The sequence below is a fragment of the Pseudoliparis swirei genome, chromosome 23, assembly GCF_029220125.1.
Source record: "Pseudoliparis swirei isolate HS2019 ecotype Mariana Trench chromosome 23, NWPU_hadal_v1, whole genome shotgun sequence".
NCBI classification, from domain to species: domain Eukaryota; kingdom Metazoa; phylum Chordata; class Actinopteri; order Perciformes; family Liparidae; genus Pseudoliparis; species Pseudoliparis swirei.
Genome location: NC_079410.1, coordinates 9,741,388 through 9,759,081, shown reverse-complemented (window position 1 = coordinate 9,759,081; position 17,694 = coordinate 9,741,388).

Here is a 17,694-nt window from a genome sequence, read left to right as displayed (position 1 = left end):
CAATAAATGTCAGTACAAGGACAAACACCTGCTGATTAAATATGTTTGGTGAAGTCTGCCATCTTAAATACAAAAGCAAAAAAAAAATTATATATATATATATAATATAATATATATTGTATAAATAAAACCCATTTGGGTCATTTCTTCCTTTTTAACGGCCTCATTCATCAAATATTAAAATTATATTTACAAAACAAAAAACTGAAAATGTCTTCACCAATCATGTGACAAGAGTACAGAGAGTAGACCGACTGAATGGTGGAGGATGGCGGAGAATTTAGTGTTAAAGTGAAAGGCAAATGCGTTGATATTGCAAAAGTTCCAGTTTAAGGGATCCTGATACGTCAATGAGGCAATCCGTAAACTTTAGATAAACACTTGTTCCAGCAGACACGTTACAGCGTATCTCTGAAGCCTTCTCTATGCTCTCAGACACTTACAATACATGCCTGCTCTATTATTGATGCAGCCACGGCATGTTGCACCGAGCAACAGTAGCTAAAGCTATACAACATTTTAAAATCAAAGTAATTGCTCTCCTGATATTGAGCGTCAACAATGAATATTTTTTCTTGTCAAATGTCCAGTGTAATGGAGTCGCACTTTTATTAACCCTGACACCTCTACTCGACACAAACTGAGACAAACTGACAAAGTGTGGTCCATCCTTAAAGAGTGAGTCAACATCACAAGTGACATTTAGGTTTAAGCTGTCACACAGGCCTGGTTGATCCAGGAGAAAATTATTTCATCAGCGATTGTCATCTAAATGCAAAGCAGAAGTCAGGGAGAGGTGAGTCAGTATTTACAAAATTCAGCCTTAATTCAAGTGTTCGATTCTACAATTTGCTGTAATCCATTTCGGTCTAATATAAAACCATCCCCTCTCTGTGTTGACATCATCTTTTTAAAACTTAAAGCGTGCTAACAAAAAAAAGTTAGCTCCTTTATAATTACAATCAATTCCATTGTCCGGTAAGAATATCCAAGTAAAACAGATTTTTCGGGTTACAATTTAATAAGAGGTTTTCATTCAAATATCAGATCTCCAACAGTTTTGAGTCATGAAATAACACATATAAATGGATATCTATGTGTAAATCATTAACTATTTCTTGTCAAGAAATCAGCCATCATTATTTATTGCAGTTTGGAGTAATTAAATCAAAATGACATTTCAAGAATGTGAATCTTGATTACAACCCACTCAATCACACCGAATATGTTCCCTTGTGTGTAGAGAATATGAACAATGACAGCTCAAAACACTGTCAAAATAAAAAAAAGAAGTGTCCAGCCCTGTCAAAAAGATGAAAAATAACATAGTTGCTCTCATTCACTGTTCTGGGACTATTAAGCGGTCAGGGCTGAATGCTACTTTGAATATAAAGTTATAGTCTGTCCTTTTACATTTGTTTTTTCCTCCAAACAAGATGCCAGGCTTGACATTTGTTCTACTTTACAAATAACTGTCACTCTCAATAAGAGTGATGTCAGATACTGGACGACAGCTGAAAGAACAATATTCTCTGCTTGGGTCTGTCTTGATGTTTATGGGGCCTTGTATGCACCCACACCACCCACAGTTAGCTTATTTTCATCCATCTTTTTACCAAGAGCGTTTACAGAGGAAGAAGTCATCTTTTGACTGGGACAAACTTAAAGTATACGGTTTAGGGCGATCCTGGCAATCACCTGCCTCCGAATGCCTATTTCCCCCCAAGAGAAACCTGCACAGCTCCTCTAAATGTCTCCCAGCAGCAATGCTCTCCAACCGCCTCCCATATTTCGGCTCCACTGGACGATAAAATAAAATCCCACTAGCTGCCCCCCCTCCCCTCCACACACACACACACACATATACAGAGCTAAGTGCCTTGCAAGAAGGATTTACAATTAAAGGCACAGTGAGTCTTCTGACTGAATGCAAAGCAGGGCTCTTGAGTGATCTTTTGCCTTCAAGTGCGACAGACCCTGTCAATCATCACGACAGACTATGCATAACATATTTTACTGTGGGCTGATCACATTTTTACCTCGGCCTCTATTTTCCGTGATCCATAAATATAAATGAATGTTTACATGTAAACACTGACACGACTCCTCTGCCAGCCAATCGAAGCAATGTATGACTTGTGGCGCTCAAATGACCGCTAGACAGGAAACGGTTTCATATTTCATAAATTCACAGTGGATCAATGATGTTGTGATTCAATAATATAATCTACCCTAATGCTTATTGGGTGTTAAAAACAACTTATTTTTTGTGTCATAACAATGTGCCATTGATCTAGCATTGATAAAGGAAAAGGTCCTATCATTGGAAACCTGTTTGGAACACTGGTCACTAGCACAAGAACCATATTGATATTGATTTGTCCCTGGCACATTGGGTGACTCCAAAGTGGTCTACACAACAGAACACAGCACTGAAGGGCCGTCGACGAAGGTAAGGCTGGGAGCCAGCGAACACGGGCGGAAAGTGTATTAACTTTGGGGCGGAAAGAACATTGGTTGTGATGTTGGATGACTTGAGCGTCACGTCAGCGCCTCTTGTTCCCTTCCAACGTGGCGGGCCGTTGTTAACTAAAGGTGAGTTCAGCTTCTAAAACAAAACTTAAGAGAAACTACTCATTTTAGGCTGTACAAGAACATTGTGTGAGTGAAAGAAAACCTTTTATCTATTTTAATAAACTAATGTCAGATACAGTGGTCGAAGAAATACTCAGAAATATAAAGTATATAAGTAAAAGTAGTAATACTACAGTGTAAGACTAATAAATTCTAGATTAAAAATAGTACCCAATAAACAACATACCAAACATATTTTCAACAAAATATGCCTAAAATAACAAAACTAGAAGTACTCATATTGTTATTAATTTATACATAGACTACACAAAGATGCCCTTTCTACTGCAAATACTGTAAGATTTATTTAATCTCTTGACAAGAATGGATATATATACAGGACTGTCTCAGAAAATTAGAATATTGTGATAAAGTTCTTTATTTTCTGTAATGCAATTAAAAAAACAAAAATGTCATGCATTCTGGATTCATTACAAATCAACTGAAATATTGCAAGCCTTTTATTCTTTTAATATTGCTGATTATGGCTTACAGCTTAAGAAAACTCAAATATCCTATCTCTAAATATTAGAATATTTCATGAAAAAGTATACTAGTAGATATTAAACAAATCACTTGAATTGTCTAATTAACTCAGGAAACACCTGCAAGGGTTTCCTGAGTTAATGACAAACACTCAGCTGTTATAAATCTTTTAGTATACTTGGTCATGATATTAAAATTTTAGAGATAGGATTTTAGAGTTTTCTTAAGCTGTAAGCCATAATCAGCAATATTAAAAGAATAAAAGGCTTGCAATATTTCAGTTGATTTGTAATGAATCCAGAATGCATGACATTTTTGTTTTTTTAATTGCATTACAGAAAATAAAGAACTTCATCACAATATTCTAATTTTCTGAGACAGTCCTGTATATACATATATATATGTCAATTTACAAAAGGTAAAATAATATATATTAGGCTATGTTTCGTGGTTTGCTTGATTAAAATGTTGATTTGTTTCCACTCTTTAAAACCACATTAAAATGTGATGCTATTGTAAGAAATAAATATGCAAAGTAAGAAAAGCGAAGAAACCATCTACGGTGTCTGTTTTGTTTCTATAATTAGTTGACTCTAATGAAAGGTGGAGTTGCTGCGCTACGTGTCGCAGCCCTCTGTTTGCAATCCGAAGGTTTTCCACACATTCTCTCCTCTTGAGCTTTCATTTGTTCCCGGAGTATCTCGTCCTCTGAGACATTTAAATCAGCAGCAGTTAGCAGCTCCTCATCAGAATGCGTGTTCTGCTTGTCGTTGTCACCCTAAACAAATGAAAGCACTCGATTTTCAATTTCTCGAGAGTGGCACGTACATTCATGAAGTAGATAAAGACCAAAGCCCAACTAGCTGCGCTGCTGTGTTTGAGGGGTTGTGGCATGTGTTGCGGTGTCTGTTTACCAATATTGCTTTACATCTTTGCCGAGGTGCCGTTCCCATTCTTGTATGAATACCATTACTGTTTGAATGCACATGAATAACAAGGTTGGAAAACTTTTCTCAAGGTCCAAATGACTTTGAAAGCCCTCTTATTTGTTGTTTCTACATGAATGAACTCAATAATTGTTTTAGTGTAAAGTATCACATTGTAAGAGGTTCTAAAACCTGAGTTTTTAACTTACAATTTCTCTGTGAAACAAAGCAAATATTTGTCCATGCACTCAATTCCTTTTTGAAGGGATGATGCTCTCTCAGTAACCTCTTCCTGTGAAGGTTTGCAACTTCCTATACTGTTAAGTTTCACAACAAATAAGAAATAAGTCACATAATGCGATCTATGTTCCGTACTGATGTCGTATACTAAGCAAACCAGACAGTATAATTCAAATGTAAATCATGAAATCCATATATCACGTGAGATGAAATCTATACGCAGTTCATGCACACAGTTTGACAAATCGGGCATTTTCCAACATAAGTACGTCTTGTGTTTTAGATTAGAAGCCCTGGTGCGGAGATGATGCACTGAGATATAAAATGAACACAGAGTATTATGTTTTAAATCATCATACTCTGTCTTTGCTTTCTCTTGGTGGTTGAGAAAGACTTCCATCTCAATCAGCAGCACATTCTGTCCCTGGTAGACCACAAGATGAACGTCTGGGCTCAAAAGCCTCTTTTAAAGGAGACGACAGCCTCCATGCGACCACCCACTCAGGAAGATTGCCGAAGGATAGATTTGCTCTCATGTCAGCAGAGTGCAGCTTGGTTTCGATGTACCATAAAGACATTATTTATATGGGGCTGATAGGCACTTAATTAGAAACATAATGACTCCGCTGCACATCAGACGAGCCTAATTAAGCCTGACTGAAATGCTTGGATAATTGGGTTTTCAGTTCAGACCCCCAGAACATCGACCTAGACCCTCTTCCTGACCCACCACGCAGGTCCCGAGGCTGCGTGCTCCAACCAGACAAGACGAACGGGCAGCCGACTGCCACAGGAAGCAGAGACCATGTTGATTGTCTTGTTTGGGATTCTCCCCGCGGATCAGTTGTGAGCTTTGTGATCCATGGAAACTCCTCCGATGCCCTTTAAAATCCCATTAAACCTATTGTCTCCAGCTTACGGCTCACTCGCTGGAGGAGAGGAACAAAGGGAACCGTCGGGCCGCTGGAGCAGAGGAGACATTTGTGGTTCAGGTGTGTTGGCCAGAGGGAGTCTGAGGTGAAAGTTATCGATCATGCTGTTGCTTTAAGACATGCAGGGGGGACATCCTTTCTCACTTGATGCCTGTAACCTTGAATTACAACTGTTTATATTTGTTCATATTGTAGTTTTAGGTTGGGCCAATTTTAGACAGGAGTTTATTGTCTCTTTTATGTTTTTTGTTGTTTTTGTTAATATTTGCATCCTCCACAGTATTGAGGTGATGATTGAGTTGTCGAGCGTGAGGCTCTCAGCCAACTATCCTGGCGGTAGTGTCAGTTCTACAACTCTCTACTACTATTGCTACTTAAGGGCTATGGAATATATTGCGCTGTTTTACACTGATAATTCATTTCTTATCGTCCAAACATGTGAATAGGAATAGGAATGACATTTCAAGATACTAAATTTGAGCAGTATTGTTGCTAATATATTAAATATAGGAGCACAAATTGCTTTAATGACCTTGCCGTTCATTATTCTTTCTTTCTATTTTCATCACAAAACACAACGTATGATGAAATAGCCATTTTATATATTTCAGGTTTAAACTCGTGAAAATTAACAAACTCTTGAAAGAACACCTTGAGGAACTAACCGTGATCTAATTAGTCTGTGTATGTGTCTTATATACAGTCGGCTTTCATGATTATTTCACACTTTCACACTACACTGTATTCGAGCAGTAAACACTGCTTTATAAGCCCTCTGCTGCATGCATTAAAACTAATTGTGAGTTCGTAAAAGCAGATGTAAATAGGTTAAGATGGGAACGGGGACATTTAAACTATTTTGCATGATTTTTAGGGTGCTGTAAACACGGGGTGTAGCACATAGATTACTTCACCTCTCACGCCGTTTATTACTTCCTTCCTGGAGCCCGACCCTGTGGGAGCTGTCCAACACAGCAGTGCTGATTAGGCTGAGCTATTGATGATCCCGACACAAAGCTTTAATTTCAAGTAATTTAAGTATACAGCAATTTAGAAAATGAGAAAGAAAGATGACAACAATAGATGGTTCATAAGAACAAGGCAGAGCCTTTGTCCAAATGCTCATATGTAATACAATATTTTAAAATAAAAAATTGTTGGCTAAACTACTGCCCAAATATGTGTAGCCTACTTGAATAAAAGACCCACTCTGAATGAAGGCCGACTATTCCATACAGTCATATCTCAAAATAAATGTGTTAAACAGAACATGAGGCTAAAATAAAAGATACAAAAATAGATAACTGCAGTTCGCTCAGGTGGTGCATGGAGTTTGGGATGTTTTTAGCCTTTTGTTTTGCTACATTGGCCGTTTATATCTTTGTAATAACTAGATAAACTGCACAGCACTTCCCCAAATTGGCAGATCAAAGTTTCACATCCATTAAAGTTTAATATCAAATGTATTCAGTCTATAAAGAACACATATGAGCTAAATATTGCTACTAAAGAGCCGTTGTGCCTTATCATAGAAATCACTTTAACACAACAATGCACAATATATTCAACAACATATTGTAAACAATATATTGGAGACCATACATTCACCGAGAATTAAGTTTCTCCTCGAAAAGAGGATACAGGTCGACACTCCCGAACAGAAAGCAGGAATAATTAACCCCTGTGCTGCTTCTACAAGAAGACCAATAGGTCGTAACTATGTCTTTGATCCAGCCATAACAAATTGGCAACAACAAGCTTTACATTATGCACCCTTATAGCTCATGGTTTATTAAACCTAGAAGACGAATGTCGGGGGATTTTCACCCACGCGATTGAGGTCACATGATTGTCATTGTGTTGCTGCTGTCGGAGTTGCGTGGGTCTTTGTGTGGCTTCAGTCTGCTCACTGACATCGAAGGTAGGCGTGTCTCGTTGCTCCCATCCCAGTTTCTTTCTGCAGGCACGTGTTTGGGTGAAATGTTATATTGGGCTGACGGTGGTATTGCTGTTAGAACGCAGTGAGGATTAATGGATGAAGGCCTCCTCTGTCATATATGGAATTACATTATTTGGCAGTTTCATATAGAGTGATGGAAATCGACTGAACTTGTTTTAAGTGGGTTTTAGTTTCCATCTTGTGTCACAAGAATTATGGAATTATATTCAATGTGTCTGTGAGGGAAAGTCACAAGTTTAAAGCAGTCAAGAAGATGCAGAGCAACAGCAGCACTCGCTACTCGTGGGTGCATTTCCGCCAATTGAGTATTTAACAAAAACATAAGTTCACGTGCTTTAATCAGGTAAGACAGGTCGACTTTACTCCCTGATCCGCCGGAGACTGAAAACACACCTTTTCTGACTATATCTGGATTAAAACACAGATTTGCACTTCAGTGGCATTTAAATAGCACTTACTTATGGTACTTTTGTAGTTCGACTATGTTGAGGAAATGTTACTTCCTGTATTCTTGTTGCTCTTAGTTTGTACTCTAGGTTGAAATGCACTTATTGTAAGTCGCTTTAGATAAAAGCGTCTGCTAAATGACATGTAATGTAATAATCTTGCAGTGTAACGTCTAAACATCTGTGCTCACCAACAGACCGCTATATTGAGACATCAAAACATTAATATGCATATATATTACACTCTATATTCTCCTGTATTGACTGTAGAAACATTGGTAATGCTTTGGGTGATCAGGGTAAACGGGGTCATCCTCAAACACAAACCAACTGTGGTTGAACCGTCAACCAATGCACTAGTTTAACAAAACATAGCACTTTTGTTGACATCCAGGTTGAAAAGTAATGATGCAGAGAGGAGAGAAGTGACACATTGACGATGGCAAGTGAGTTTGTGAGAAAGCAAACTCTTGACAGTCTGAAATCAACAAAGACGGGCAGACAGACACGGGTGGAAAGGAGAGCTGTCCAGTCACACGAGGGAACAAAGAGACAGAGAGCACTTCTCGTGTGAGGAGGATGATCGCAGCAGCAACAATAGAAGTCAGATAATCACAGCTGCCTAGGTGACAGCACGGCATGATTAACACTAATGACCCTACACTTTATGAGCCTCTACAAAGACAATTAGTCCTCCTACTCTCTCTCTCCCCCCCCCCCCCCCACTCCTCTTATCTCCTCTCTGGGGCCGTGTACACCGATATAACCCACAAATCTCCCCCTTTCTTCTTCTTTATCCCACTCCTGGTTTTTGATTTGTTGTGGGTGTATTACGCCTTCTGATCATTTCACTTTCCTCTCACGGCACTGTGAAAGCATTCACTGTCGGAGTAAGACATGCAGACACCTCAATCTGTATCTGTGAACGTCATCCTCGTTACATTCAAACCATATCCGCCGCTGCACATCTGTTTGGAACTACACTTTGAAGAGTTTTGTCTTTTTCTGTCACGTCTTGGGGGAATTTTCAGTCTATAATTCATGGACTACAGCTCGCAAACACAGCATGCAATTATATTTGATAGATGATCCGATAAGGTGATACCCGCTAAGATGTAGTTGACATGTGACTGATCGTGCGGTCGCTGATTGATGAATTCAGAAGAATATGATCGCCAGTCTCGCCAACGTTACCAACAGAGGCCCGTGGGGTGTAACGACATGTATTTCTTCATCGGCGAAACAAATATGAAATACAATGCAGTGACCTTGAATGTCCTCACTTGATATACGTTTCATCCAGAACCATCTATCTTAAACTATTCAGACTTGCGACGTAACCTACTCACAAGTGCACGTGGGTTAGCAAAATTAACGTCCCTAAAATTGCCAAATAAGGAGCAGATCTGAGCGGTGTAATGGCTCATCAGATATACTGGTTTTAATTTCCAGTACAGTGTAAATTATTCATATACCACTGTGTCAATGAACGACTGCGAGAGAAGACTCTAATTAACCGCGGACCCTTCTTCACTAAATCCTTCCTGGGTAACGCTGTAGCTGCTAGGAGCTCGGAGCTGTCTGCTCCATCCGAAGGAGCAAATGTTGGTGCCAGTGTTGCCGACATTAGTAACTTACTCCGACACCTCAGCAGAAAACGTGTGTTGGAAAAGCAAGAGAGCGATTACGGTCGTTGGATTTAAGGCCGTCGACTAGTAGCGAAGCCAAAGGGTCAAACCTTGAAGAGGCTTTTGCTCGAGGCACTGAAGACTAGAGGAGAGACAGCGGTGGAGGGACATTAAGATTGCAATAACCATCCACCCATGCAAGTGCAAAGTCCCACTACAGACAGTTGAGAGAGCAATGATTAATGCTGCATTCCATTTACCTCAGAAATCAGAAGTTGCCAACATTATACCAACAACATCGAAGCCAGCTGGAAGCTGAGCTACGTCGTCGCCACCTGTTCTATGACAACACACCTGTGGTCAAGGTCTTGATTTCTTTCTAAACTACATTGCACTACGTCTTTAAATTCTGCAGCTGTTTCATGCATTCTGATTCCCTAATATGTATTTCAATGTTATGAGGCCAAGCAAACCTTATAGAGATCAAAGCCTTCAGTAAACATGATGACATTTAATGTTTTGTACAAACTATGTATCTCTGGTTGTAGAATAAGCCGAGATACACCTGTACGAAGGTCCATGCAAAAGAAAAGATACAGGAATAAACTATGAAACCTTAAGAATCTTTAAAATTACCACAAGTTGTAGGTTGTACTGCCCAACACTACATAGAGGAGTTGCGGCTACATTCCGTGTGGACAAGTTTCATTCACAAAAGTGTTACCAAAAGAGTAAAAAGAAGACTTTCACACCACAGAGGTTAACATCCTGCTATTGTAAATCAGAAGACACATTTAGTGAGTCATTAGTTGTATTAGCGGACCCTGAACTATTGCATACTATTAATTGTCCAGCAGCCAATGCTGTGTCATGAGAACAGAGCTGATCTGTGACAAAGAGGGAATCATTTAACTTAGAAACAGTTAGATGCTCAACAGAGCATATTCAATTCTTAACACAATAAAGTGTGTTTTCTTTCCTGTCAAGGACTCGTTTGGTATGTTTGGTTTATTAGAGAACTTATTTTGTCTTAAACAAACTTCACAACAGAAGGGCCTATTTGGTCAATTCATAAATTTTGGTTGCAACGTTGATATATTTGACTATTTACAACTTTTTAATTTCAGGGTTATTTTCTAATGAATTAATGGGTTAATTTGCATTAAAATACCCTTTTCAGTTTTCTAGTTTACCCACCCTTAGATCATTATTTGTAAAAGGATCTTTAAAATGCCAAAGTATAGGCATCTTGGTGTACAGGCACACCCTCTCAGAACAATTACACTTTCCCTCCTCACAAACACTTTCTCGGGCTCACTGGCACTCAGAACCGATCCCTGTGTTAGGTCCACATGCCAATGAATCTGTGGCACGTGAGGGCTCCAATAATGACCTGCAGCCAAACCCACAGCACCAGACCTGGACTTCGAGCACCATGTATTTAGCAGAATATTGACTCTCAGACAGGAAGTCTGTGCAAGTTGAGAAATGACTCCAATTTATTTCTAATGCTCCCAAGACTGCACTGAGTTAGAGACATGTGACAAGTGTGTGCTGGGTGCAGAGGGGAGTAGCTTTACGCCGTTCATGTTGTGGACCTGTGGGGTTTTCCGTGGAGGCAATGCATTGTGGGTCTCAGACTGACTGTACCTTAAGCTTGCCGGTATGTCAGCTCAACAAGGGAAAACAAAGAGATTTCTCTTGGGCAGAGAAAAAACTAAACAACTAATGAATTCAAGGGAATGAAGTCAGAAAGCAAAAGCTAATCAATATCACTTTGCTTTATTGGAGTAAAGCTGGCTATAAAAAACACATTTGATGTGTTTATGCATTGGCTTTTTATGTTTATAGATTTAGTTTTGATCGCTTATTATAAGGATTTATACTGTATGCTCTTTTGCTTCGAAAGAAGCCAATACTCTTTTTTTATTGACGATAAAAAACCTGTTGAGGCATTCTGGGCTCGGAACCTGCTGAAAAGACGACGTATCCAATAGCCCGGGGAGATGGTGCGGAGAGAGACAGCTGGGCTAATTTCCGCAGCTACATTAAGAGAAATATAAAAAATGTGCTTTAATTGTAGTGACATGTGGCAGTACCTTCTGCTGACAGAGACCAGAGAACATGTGAGCACGCGGCCCCACATCTAATGATATGCTGCATTTACGCCCAAAAAGACACATTACAGATGGGATGGCCGTACAAATGACCGCCCGATGAAACTCAATCAGACCACTGAGGATCAATGCTATAAGTCAGCATTCTGACCACATTTGTCAGACTAAAATGCCACACAAGGGGCTTCACGCCCGGTGGGCTCTGTGATGAGCAATGGAAGGAAGCAATACCGAAACACTCCTTCTCACTGCCATGCTCATCCTTACATGATCACAAGCCCCACCATAACTATGCGGTATATGCGCTTGATCTCATCAGTTACATTTGCAGTGCAGACACGAGCAGAAGGGGAGATCTGTCGGATCTTCTGTGCATATCCATTTCTATTTTGACTGCCACTCTCAGTGTGTGTGTGTGTGTCTGTGTGTGTGTGTGTGTGTGTGAGTGAACTGCGCATCGACACAGGCCACGACACCTCGACTGTGATGCCGCATCTCCAGAATACTAAATATTTCATCCCCGACATGACTTGAAGTGCTGTCTGCTTTCTGTTCTCAGTTCAAAAGAGGCTCTGAAGTCAGAAGTATTGCCGTCGCCTCGACAGTTAATGATCAACTTCATTTGAAAGGATTACGTGTGTCTATAGCACACCACGAAATGCATCCAGAAACAGAAAGTAAAATGAGTACTGATTGAAGAGGAAGGCGATAACGTTTACTGTTCATGAAACGGCAGGCAGCGCTGCAGGCCACACACTGCAAATGTTTTGTGGAATGGCCATAGTAAGTACATAAAAGGCTATAAAACTGCTTTTTCAAATATGAACATGGGCTGTGTGTTAACATGAGATAGACTAACAAAGAGCACAAAAAGACTGCTGATGCCCTGACTGATCCTCTAAAGTGGGAAACTCTTATCAAACGGGGCTCAACACCAATGATGTAAAACAGTCATCGGCATGTTGGCTACACACTGACACCAGTTATTTTGGATAAGCATGTGACAGAATTCAGGGAGGTTTGAACGTACAGGTAAAGATTTTGAACGAGACAGAATGATGTGAGGTTCGTATTTAAACACAAAGTGAGCGAAATCTTTAACTGCAGGGCCTTTATGTAAATTGAGCTAACCCCAGCTGAGAAGCTGAGACCTTACATACACACTTCTCGTGTAGCTGTGCTAATGTAAGGTGCTAATGCTGCACATTTAATGCACTCTTAGCTGCTGACACAACAGGAAGAAAATCATATAGATGAAATATGAGAAACAATACGTACTCTGACATGCAATAGTTCATTGCCTGCATACATTGATTAAGCAGAATCTGTTTTTGTTATTGTGCACATAAAACTCCAACATGGATCTATAAATATATACGTCTGCTCTGAGTGATTCTTGTATTCGTGCACAGAAGCCTGAAAAAAAACGCTCTGTGAGTGTGTGTGTTAGCCCACACGGTTGTCAGTTTGGGAGCAGAGGACGACCACAGTCATCCACCGACAGCAAAGCCACGCCCACTGGCCATAAAGTTTATTAAAAAAAACTGACGTTTATTTAAATAAGTAATTCAATTAACAAGTTACCATATAATTAGCCAGCTGTGACATATCTTGCTCTTTCCCTCATTATCATTATCATTTATGAAGCGTCACAATTTTTACAACTCACGTTCTCTGCAGGAATGACGTTTTCTAATCCTCCCTCTTTCGTTTCGGGGGTCCGCTAGTCTTCTGAAAGCACAACGGAGCCAAGAAAAAACAAGCCGAGCGTGCCTTCGGCTGCCGAATTTGATTTGCTCTCGTGACAGGGGAGACTAAATTAATTTCTCCTCTTATTCCTAAATCTGGGGCATTATGGAAGATAAATGGCCATGGAGACACTGGGTTGAAATCACATTGTGCTTTAAAAAAGAACATTCTCTAGACTTATTTAGCAAACAAAAGGGCAGCTTTGGGGGGTAATTATGGGAGCGAGTCAAGGGGACCTTGGCAACATGTGAAGAGATCTGCCTGCAGGGAGGTAATACATAATCTTGCAAACTAGCAGGCCCACGGGAACGCCAGAAATATACAGTTTATCAGCCGACTATGTGCGTGTGTGCATGTGTTTGGTTAAGAAATGGAGACAGATCAATAACGATATTTGTGTGTGTGAGTGCCCTGTATGCTCAAGACTGATGACCGTTTAGATGAACATGAGCATGTTAAAGTGTGTGTGTGTGTGTGTGTGTGTGGTCAAAGTGCAGTCCCACATGGCCAGACTGCTAAGTGGAACAGAAGAGTTAATGGCATATTTATCAAGTGAGAACACTCAGCCAAAGACGAGGAGAAGTAAACAAACGTCTCTGTCCGGGGCATCCTCGGCTATTATGATAAACAAGCACATTGTTTGCAAGTATAATGACCACGAGATGAAATGCATCGCGCTATACCCTTCAAGACTTCCAGTGCACAGTTCCTGCTTTATTGTTTCCGTGACTGTCCATCCTCCAGCAATAGTAAAGATTTTAAAACGATGGACAATTTATCATTCTTTCTTGAAAAGCCGTAAACCTGGGGCGCTGTTTGAAAGACATACAGGCCAAGCTTTTCATACAGAGGAGTATCTGAAGCTATGTATAGGTTTTAGTTTATCATTGTCCAATTTCCCGCCACTCAATGGGCTGCTGGTTTGCTGAGTATTGATCAACCCGCAATGAGCACTGTCTGCATCAGGATAACTACCTCCCTCCGCAGACACGAGGCCATTGAGCTTTGGATGAAAAACTACATTTTGTATCTAGTGCCGTCTTTTTCTTTAATCAGTTACAATAAACATGTAACAGACATAACCATCACACAAGGAACACTATAGGTCACTTAATAACTCCAACCCCAACAACAAACCTCCTCAAATGTACACAATTACTGCTTGGCATTTATACAATCAATTTCTCATTCAGGTAATAATTTGTCATTTAAAAAGCAATTATAGACACACCTCAGGGCATCACGCACTTGACATAAACTACTTGACATTTTTCTTTTTGTCATCATCTGATCTTTCTTTGTATGAATTACTGATGTACTGCACAATATACGTCCTAATTCTCGACTGCACTTTAATTATATTTTTTGAATTCTGTTGTTACTATTTTTTAACTGTTTGTTTCACGTCATGTTTTGCATGTTTTTATGTATTACATTTTGTCCTTTCTGTGGACCCCAGGAAGAATAGCGGCCACTAAGGCGTCAGCTAATGGGGATCCAGTTAATAAACTAAACTAAACTAATCTGCAATTGGTTCATTTCTTTTGACCCTTTTTAGAGTCCATTTGTGAAGTTTGTACTGTTGAGAATGATAACTGATGAATTGAGAACTTTAAGAGTATCGAAATATTGCAGAAGGGGCATACACCCTGATTTGTGTCTCCGGGCAGTTTAACACATGTGTGGTTAAAATAACCCACTTGAGATTAGCCAACACATGGATAACTCTGATCAACAAAGGTGAATGATTCATCTCCACCATCTCATTGAGCTCAAAGGTCAAACACATTAGCTCAGCTCATTAGGCAGTTCAAATGTTAAATCTCATTTCTTGCGTCACCAAACTGCCCTTGGATGTAATCATCTATACGCGTAATTGATTAAACGCTGACCAGCATGACCTTTTACCAACAACCTCTTCTGTTAACTAAACTGAATGAACAGCCAACCAATGAAAACCAAGTCCCGGATGATGCAGTGCTCAACATGAACTTTTAAAAGTGGTTGCCATAACCAAAAATAGGGTTGACATATTTTAAGTAATTAGGATACTATGCAGTTATACTTCAGCTTAATAACGAAAATGTAACATCAAGGAATATTATCGTTATGAGAGTAATCGAAAAATACTCTGCACATTTCCTTTTTGGTTTACATTCAGGTTAATTACCTTCTTCATCAGTTGAATCAATTTGCACATTCGATTGTGGTGTTGATGGGTTTGTCAAACGTTTCCTCTCACTTGTCATCACCTCGATTGCACTCATCAACACACTTGAGCATATTATAAATATATATATATATATATATATTACTAATGAAAACATATGTATTGATAGGTGAATATTTTGCTGATTTCCATCACTAAATTTAATATGTGTTGGCCCTGATGCCAAACACAGCTAAAGAAATGGTTGCCAATGGCTAACTGTTAACATCAAGCTCTTTGAGGAGAACATGTTTAATATCAGTTATTTTCCGGTCACAAAGTCATCCTTTTTGCGTGATGTCAGCGTGACACTCTCTGGTCCTTTTCCCTTTTCTGTCCCCATCCATCCATTATCCAAACCGCTTATCATCTACTTCTATTTTTGTTAGGTAATTCTCTTCCACCAACAAAAAAGTTGGCAATTCATTTCCCCACAGATGTTACCTCAGACACAATGAAAACATTCAGAGAACATTATTACATTTTCCCGCAATTGTATGTTAATGTTTTCTCTGAGAGCATTCAACATTCTGAGTGGTTTGAAACAGTGATTTGACTGTCTTCTGAAAAATCAATGTTAGAAACATCTGTAAAAAAAATGTAAATACTGAAGGACAACATTTACACTAACATGAAGCGTGAGCATTGTGCATGGAATATGGATTGAATGTATATTTCAATATGTGTTGCAGATGACATTGTCAAATTTCATTCTCGGCTCATTTCAACTCGGACTGAGATAGTGGGTCCTTCTGTTTTACGAAATTGAATTGGAGTGGGCGTTTGCGTACCCAGCCTATCAATTCAGCTATTCACCATCAGAAATAATTATTTCTGATGGTGATGCACGAGAAAAGAAATGGGATGCTCCACGCATGGCCCGCCGCAGATACGCTAAAGTACAAAGAGCAAGAAAGAGGATCAGATATTACTACCACGGCAAACAGAAACACCATGTAAGACACAATAAGGTAATACTGATGCTGCATACGGTATTTACTACAGGGTGTTGTTATCTTGAACATATTGGAGTTTATTTTGAATGCTTGCATCACTGAATACAGCCCAGTGAAAGCTGATGGCAGATCTGAGAGGGAGCACATACACGATGCATCTGCATCGTGAATGTGAAAGTCACTGTATGAAAGTACACACAACAAAAGTTTATTGTGGCCAGGTTTTATTTATGGATGTCTTTCTGCACTCAATGTGTCATTCACTGTCTGTGGGGAGAGGGATGCTGTTGGCTTGTCAATCATAACTGGTAGCCTTGGAAGACAAGGTGAGGCATTCCCTCTGGGGACACATGGTTTTGGGATTGATGTGCTGTTTTATTGCATTACACTGGGTCTGAACAACAGAAAGAGAGTTGAAGAAACTGTGAGAAGAAAGAAGAGAGAAGATGTACAATGTGTGCGGCTGATAATCTTTTCCATTCATAGATCTTGATCATGGTATAATAGTCATTGGACCTCTGGTACATACATTGTTTCGTGCACATGCATCACACACAATTAGAAATATATACACTACCGTTCAAAAGTTTGGGGTCACTTAGAAATGTCTTTATTTTTCAAAGAAAAGCACTGTTTTTTCAATAAAGATAACATTAATCAAAAATACACACTATACATTGTTAATGTGGTAAATGACTATTCTAGGTGGAAACGTCTGGTTTCTAATGAAATATCTCCATAGGTGTATAGAGGCCCATTTCCATCAACTATCAATTCAATTCAATTCAGTTTATTTGTATAGCCCAATTTCACAAATTACAAATTTGTCTCGGAGTGCTTTACAATCTGTACACATAGACATCCCTGCCCCAAAACCTCACATCGGATCAGGAAAAACTCCCAAATAACCCTTCAGGGGGAAAAAAAGGGAAGAAACCTTCAGGAGAGCAACAGAGGAGGATCCCTCTCCAGGATGGACAGATGCAATAGATGTCATGTGTACAGAAGGACAGATTTAGAGTTTAAATACATTCAATGAATGTGACAGAGTGTATGAATAGTTCATAGTAGGCATATTCCACGATGGAGACCTCCACGATCCATCAGGCAGATGGCGGTAGAGAGGAGGAGTGGGCGGAGTCTCAACAGTGGGCGGAGTCTCAACAGGACAGTGGCGTAGTCAGGAGCAGGAATTCCACGACCCAGACCTCAATGATCCATCAGCAGATAGGATCTATGCCGTCTCATAGGGTCCGATGACCCCATGAGACGTGAAGTCAAAAGGACTCCGGGGAGAAAGCAGAGTTAGTAACGTGTGATTGAGAGATGAAAATTCATCCTTAAGGAGAGAAAAAAGAGGAGATATGTACTCAGTGCATCCTAAACGTCCCCCGGCAGCTATAAGCCTATA